At 47.0% G+C, this 7265-nt stretch overlaps 1 protein-coding gene across 2 annotated transcripts in view; it reads right to left on the minus strand.

The window, feature by feature from the left end:
- The window catches only part of YES1 (YES proto-oncogene 1, Src family tyrosine kinase), a 65563-nt gene extending 59547 nt beyond the window's left edge, over positions 1-6016 (minus strand). The window contains exon 1 of one of the 2 annotated variants that reach the window (XM_025429373.3): positions 5773-6016. The gene's annotated coding sequence lies outside the window, so the exon portion shown is untranslated. Of the gene's footprint in view, positions 1-5363; positions 5477-5772 lie in introns of those variants that run through there. The other variant, XM_035718798.2, reaches the window with a different exon arrangement.
- Positions 6017-7265: the final 1249 nt, after the last annotated feature.

Below are 7265 nucleotides of genomic sequence, written 5' to 3' on the forward strand. Positions count from 1 at the left end.
ACCCACATCCACAGTAACAGCAGACATATCCTATAAACTCTGCATTCTTTTACACGCATTACATCAAGAAAATAAGGACTTTTTTCTTTTTGTCCTTGATTATAATATTGATTGCTATTAGTAACACGATAGGATAACAAATGTATTTTAGAAAAAAAACTAGGTTTTCTTTTCCTTTCTTTCCTTTTTTTTTTTTTTTTTGTGGTGGATAGCTTGGGCTTTCTATATTCATTAAAACAGTAAAAAACATTTCTTTGAAATAAATCTTTAAAGACTAGTTTAACTTCAACTACAGTTTCCAGTTTATTAGGAATAGCAAAATGACCTTTAAATTCACATTTGCAAGTGTGTACAGTTTTATAAAATCATTTTCTAAAACAAAACTTTGAGTGTAAAAATCTAAAGAATTTAATAATAGCTTATGAAAAAGCACTAAGTTTTATAAAAGTTTAGTAGAGAGGGTTTTTTTTTTGTTTGTTTTTGTTTTTTTATTCTTGAGAGACACAGAGAGAGAGGTAGAGACAGACAGAGGGAGAAGCAGGCTCCTCACAGGGAGCCCGATGCAGGACTTGATCCCTGGACTAGGGATCACGCCCTGAGCCCAAGGCAGATGCTCAACCGCTGAGCCACCCAGGTGCCCCGAGATAGATCTTCAAAATATGTGTATTTATAAAGTCATAAATACACACAGAACTACATCTCTGTATAGAACTCAAAATTTATTAAGCATTTATTCTACTAGAGACTGTTCTCAACTATTCATATAAAACAGTTCCTTGCCACGTATATCACAGTCATAGAAAGAAATCATCATAATGTAAGGAGAATGTGCTTTCATACTGGAGGAGTTTTGTAGGAGCACAAAGATAAGAGCCAATATGCCAGTGTTTTACTAAGTATGCAACACAATGACAATGTGTGCTTGTTAATATTCAGAAGTTCAGTCTTCCGTACCTCTTCCTTCCTTCTGGCTATACAGGTTCAAGCACGGATTCTCCCAATGCTCCCGATTACCCATCCCAAATTAGCCAACCCCAAAAGAAGTTCCAAAGCCTGGAATCAGCAAAAGGATTGTCTCTGTAGATTTTCTGACAGTCATGGTAAAAGAGAGGACAAGATGCTGCTGCTCTTTGTTTAGCATGTTTATAAAATGAGTAACATTTCAGGAGCAGCACAATTTGACTATGGCACCTTCCAGTCTGGGGCTTGCCATATACAGCTGATAATGTATCTGCGTTTGTTGATGTCCATCTTCTCATACTTCAGGAATACAGAACAACAACAACAACAACAAAAAAGAATCTAGGGCTCCTATTTGCAAAATTCAGGCAGACACGGGGGATATACTGTGTGCCACTAGTTCTAGAAATAGTTCCCCTTTGAGGGTCTTCCACTTCCTGGGAGAAAGTAGGATGTCCAAAGAACCTGCATATAAGCTCTCCTGCCACCCCACAAAAAGTAATTGCAGCAGCACTTCTATGTGATACAGCTTAAAGCAGCATGGAGTATACGGTATAAACTTCAGGGAGCCCCATATATGCCCTCAAACCAGGGAAACTGAAGGGTGCTCCTATCCTGGGCACTGAGGCTGGTAATTCAGGCCATCAGTAACATCCTGTACTTTGAAATTATAGGATTCTCTCTCTTTCCTGTAGTGAGCTTCAAGATTTTAAAGAGAAACATCAGGTAAACTCAATCCAGACCAGGATATGTTGCCATCAAGTCTGCTAGTTCCAAGACAACAGTAGTGCTGCTGCAGCCAACAATTCCTTGGCACAGAAACATGCTAAAATGATATTGGCAGCAGCACCGGCTCTTCTCTTTCACCCTGTGCTGTTACTATAGCTCCTTTTGCTAAATCTGCCTCTGAGTTTAGACAGGAGCTGGATGGTTCATAATCACCCAGCAGCTGCAGCTGAGCAATACTCAGCCTAATTGTGGCACTGGAGCAGCTGAGAGGAAGAAAAGCGATAATACATACCCTACAAACTGCCGCACACAAACTGCCATACACACTACATCCAATAAGATTACCAAGATAATTTAATAGGCACAGATTATTACCTTTAAAGAAAAGCAGTTATACTTCTCTGGAAGAACTCTGGATTTGTATAATAGACCGGTTTAAATCTGAACTGAAGGTGACCTAAACCATGTAGAGGTCTGAACAATGGAAGATCTTAACTAAAACTTCCTGTAAATATTCATATAACAAAGCCAGTGCCACAAACATCACCTTTATAACATGACTGAAAGTTCCTATAAGAATCTGGCAGAGATGTGATCTCTTCTTTAACTCTACATTGCAACAACGCAAAGCAATAAAATCAACATCTAAAACAGCAAGCAATCCATTACATAAAGCAAGTAGCATAATACAATGATTCCCAGAATTTTTGAAACTCCAACACCATACTGTCAATTCGCTTTCTTGAAACAAAACATACTCTTCTGTTAGGTGCCATATGGCACATCTTCACAAAGCTTAAGTAAACGAAAACTTATTATGCTGAGAATTTCATGACATCCTTAAGAATATCAAAACTCAGGCCAAAATTACTCATCCAAAGAATTACTGTTAGAGAAAACAGAAAATGGGGAGTGCTTGGGTGGCTCAGTTGGTTAAGTGTCTGCCTTCGGTTCAGGTCATGATCAGGTTCTGGGATGGAGCTGGAACTCAACTGGATTCCGACTCCACTCCTCCACTCCGACTCCCACTCCTGACTCCCTGCTCAGTGGGGAGTCTGCTTCTCCCTCTCCCTTTGCCCCTCCCCACAGCTTGTGCTCCAGTGTGCCCATGCTCTCTCTCAAATATATAAAATCTTTTAAAAAAAGAAAACAAAAATGGTTAAAAGACTTATTACCTTGATGCGATTTTGTCGCATTTACATAATTTTGTCACTTATATAATTTTATGAAAAATAAGCTGTATTTTACTGACAAAATAGTATCCATTAGTTTAATACACATTTTGACTACTTAATATTTATCATTCACAATTAAACTAAAGAGGATTTAAAGTTAGTAATATCTGGTTTGTCTTCCCTCAAAACATTAACATAATGTATTATTTATATGTCAAAGTAGCGATAAACACTAGCTAAAATATGACGATTATGATTTAATAAGGCTAATCCTGTTTGCAAAGGACAGCCCAGTGTTCTAAAGGCAGTCACTAAATGTTAAGTTCTTTACCCAAGCACCTTATATAGTACATTACACAGTCTTCTTAAAAAAAAAAAAAAAAAAAAAAAAAAACCATTGGAACCACCAGCAGGTTAAAACTTTGTAACCACTACAGAATCTGGGTCCCAATCACAACTTCCTCCCACCTCCCATATCTTTACTTGTACAGAAATCACTTCCTTGCAGGTTTTTTTTTTTAATTATACTTTTATTTCCCAAGTTTGTATTCCCAGATACCAGAGCTTAGTAGTGCTTTTTGATATTAGGTGCTTTTTAAAATTGAAGTACAAATGACATACAACATCCTACGAGCTTCAACTGTACATCATAGTGATTTGATATTTTCTATATTATGAAACAATTCCCTCCTAAGTCTAATTACCACCTGTCACCATACAAAGTTATTACAAGAATATTGACTATATTCCCTATGCTGTACCTTACATTCTTCTGACCTATTTTGTAACTAAGTTTGTACCTCTTTTTAATATAATGCTAAAAGGATAAATGACAACTACACTGAACACTACATCGAGTTAAACACGTTTATAAAGAAAAATTACTCACGTTAACAAATTTACTGCCTAAAAAGATGCAAATTTGGACTTTGTATAAATAAACCTTATACCACAGGTTGGTAATATTTCACTTAATACTGCATTGTTGCTATTAGCCTGTAACATTTATTCTTTCAACATTACATATCATGAAGGAGATCTATTTGCATGGACATTGATTTTTTTTAGCTTGAGATTTTCCTGAATTAAAAAAAAAGAAAACTCCACCCATATATTAATATTATACTTCAGTCATAAGACAAATTCCACCTATCGCAGGAAGACGGGTCAAAGTCATAATTTCGCTTTCAGTAGACTAGAAAGGAGTCAATTTTGTGGTTTATGAAGTCAGCAAAAACATACTGCAAAATTAAAAGCTATTATAACGTTATGGTGGTTATACGAGAGTACATATTTTAAAAGCTTTTTTTTCTTTTATTCTGGAAACATGGATACGAATGGTCTTGTATTTAGATTCGAATCAAAGGCAAGTGTTTCGTTTTATTTTTCAATCTTAAGACCCTATGAATTGGTCAACCAGCATTCAAAATCGCCACTGAGGTTTGGGTAATGTCCAAAATTTACAATAATTAGACTTCCTTTTCTTAAATGTCAACGATGACAGTGGTCTCACATATCAGTAAAACAAAGCAGATGTATGACTGAAGTGAAATAAAACTTTCTTACAGAATGTACGAAATATATATATATATACGTGTGACGCACACAAAATCCTCGTTCTCCTACATGACACTCCTTCGTTACCTGCCCATTCAAAATGTTTTCTGTCCACCGTGAGCCACTGCCCTAGTTATTAGATTCACCAGGTACTATGCTTTAAGTACACAGTCACATGTACCCATTTAGTAGTATCTTCCTTAGTCCGTAACTTTAGACATTTACCAGGATGTTTCACAAATACTCAGAATTATCGAGATACCGTTGGCACCGCAATCCTAGAGTTATGAAGACACACGTATACCACAATCTTATGCATGTACATGTCAAATCATGTATGTGAAAGCACACCATGAAACACACGTACCTAATGGCATGAACATCAAGTTGCGATTCCACTAGAGACGTCTCGTTTCCTTAACGATTTATAGATTGCTAGACCGTGGGTTATTCCACGCCTGTTTCAACTAATCACGCAGAAAGTAATTCAACCAAATCCGAACTATGCTGTGTCCCACCCACCACAAAACAAAAATTAAAGCAGTCCCTGCCCTGGACTTATTTGCCACTCATCAGAAGGCAAAAATCAAAGCCATCCATCCCTACACCGGACTTGGTTTCCAAAGGGCTTCCGAAAACGACGCTAACCCCATGCCCAATGAAGCAAAAGCTGGAAGCGATTACCAAGAAGGAAAACACACTTTAAACCAAAATTTCCTGCACCATGTGGACAGAGAAGCGAACCCAATGGGAGGTGGAGCGGCAGAACACTGTAAGAGCGGACGCTGAATGGCATCCTTCCCAACCCCCAACCCAAAACAAAGGAAAACTTTAAACATGTTGCGGTTTTCAATCAAACCAAGCAAAGCGAGAGGCTCCCCCCCTCGCCCCCACACACGCCCACGTCCGCTCTCCCAGCACAGTTGCCACCCGGCGTCTTACCACGGGGACCCTCCGGCTCCGGGACAGAACCGGGCTGCGGCTCCCGGCCCCGCCGGCGGCCGCGGGAGCCACCAGCGACCTCGCCCCCGGGCACCGCCGGGAGGTAGCGCACCGCTCCCAGGACCTGCGGTCGGACCTGGGCGGGCCCGGGAACGACGGGACGGGGCGGAGACCGAGTCAGGGGGGCGAGCAGGTAGCGCCGGGAAGGAGACACGCCCGCCGGGCCGGCCGGGACGGGGGAGGGGAGAACTTTCTCCCCAACTTCCCGACTCCGAGCCTGCCGGGGCGGGGAGCGCCGGCGCCTCGGGGCGCGGGCGCGGGGGCGCGCGGGCGGGCGGGCGCCGGGGCCTAGCGCTGCCCGGGCCGGGGTCGGCCGCCTCCGCCCGGGGGGGCCCAGCCGGGTCCTTACCTGCCCTCCAGCCGCGCTCTCATGAGTCGCCGCTACCGCGGCCCGGGGCGGCGAGGAGGGGGCGGTGGGCGGAGGCGAGGCCCGCGGGGCCCTCTCCCTCCTCCACCTCCTCGTCCCGAGCGCCCGGCCGCAGCGACGACGGCACAGCCGCCCCGCACTCGCCGCTTCAGGAGGAGGGAATTCCCGGGCTCCCCCACCCTTCGGCCTCACTCTCCACCTCCACTCCGCGCGGCGCCCGCCCTCACTCCCGGCTCCGCCCCTCCGCGGCGGGGGCGGGGCGGGGGCGGGGACGCGGGCGGGGGCGGGGGCGGGGCGGGGGGGCGGCTACCTGCGCGCGCGGCCGGCCCGCTCACCGGAACTCACGCCGCGCCCCCCGCCTTCCGGCGCCGGCGCGCTCGGCGGCTGTGGGCCGCGGGCCGTCCCCCTCCCCCCCCCCCCGCACGCCGTCCCGGTCGGCCGCGAGTCCGGGTCACTTATCCGGACCCAACATGGCGGCGGGGTCCGGGGCGGATTCCCGAGGCGGCGCGGGCTGAGGGGGCGTGAGGAGGCGGAGCGCGGCCGCTGCGGCCGCGGACTACCGGCCCCGGGAGGTGGAGTGAGGGCGAGGCTCCCGCCCCCTCTTTCTGGGTTCCCTTTGCCCCGCGCCGTCGTGCCGAGGGCTTCGGGCTTTGTGTGCGTGGGGAGGACGGGCTTGAGTGCGTGCCTTCTGGGACGAGGCTTCCGCACCCCTCGTCGCTGGTGGGGAGACCTCAGCCCCGCCGCGTGAGCCCGGGGGCGCGTCACTAGGCGCTCTTCGCCGGCCTGGTCGCCGTCCAGAGACGCTCGCGTCTGGCCTCCTTCCGAGCCGGGGATCCTGTCCCAGCGCGGGAGCTTCCTGTTGACTGTTGGTCGAGCCAGCCTTGCCGGGAGGGGAACCGGAGCCGGGTTCTCCTGGCGAGCTCCGGGGAGCGGTGGCCTCGGCTGATGCCCCGGCAGCCTCCCCCGGGGGGACAGGTGTGCATACCCTGCCGGACGGCTGCGCCCCCGAAAGTGCGGCAGCCCCGGCGAGAACTCGGCTCGGGGAATCCGGGCACCTTTCCCGTGTGCTCGGCGGCCGGAGGCTGGAGGACAGGGAGAGGGTCCGGAAGGAGCAGACCGAGCCCGCAGGCTCTTCTGCCGAAGCCACTGCCGCGCTGTGCGACCCGAAGCCTGACTCCCCCCTGCACTTCCTCCTCGGTGGGGCTGTCGGGACCATTCGTGTGGGTCTGTTGGTTTCCTTTGCGGTTTTCAGTGAGATTCGGAGTCCTCTTTGACAAATAAATAATACAATCGTATGTGTCAGAATTCTGGCATTCTAGGAACTTAGGAAATGAATATAAAGGTTTGGATTTTTTTCTTCTTCAGCTCACTAAAATGAAGCAAAGGGGAGCCTAGGCGTTCCCGTTGCCAAAAAGGTACCCATAGTGTGGCATGGTGCTTTAATTTGATTTAGCTACTAGAATTTCACTTCCCCT

The sequence above is a fragment of the Canis lupus genome, chromosome 7 (genome assembly GCF_003254725.2).
Source record: "Canis lupus dingo isolate Sandy chromosome 7, ASM325472v2, whole genome shotgun sequence".
Lineage (NCBI taxonomy): Eukaryota > Metazoa > Chordata > Mammalia > Carnivora > Canidae > Canis > Canis lupus.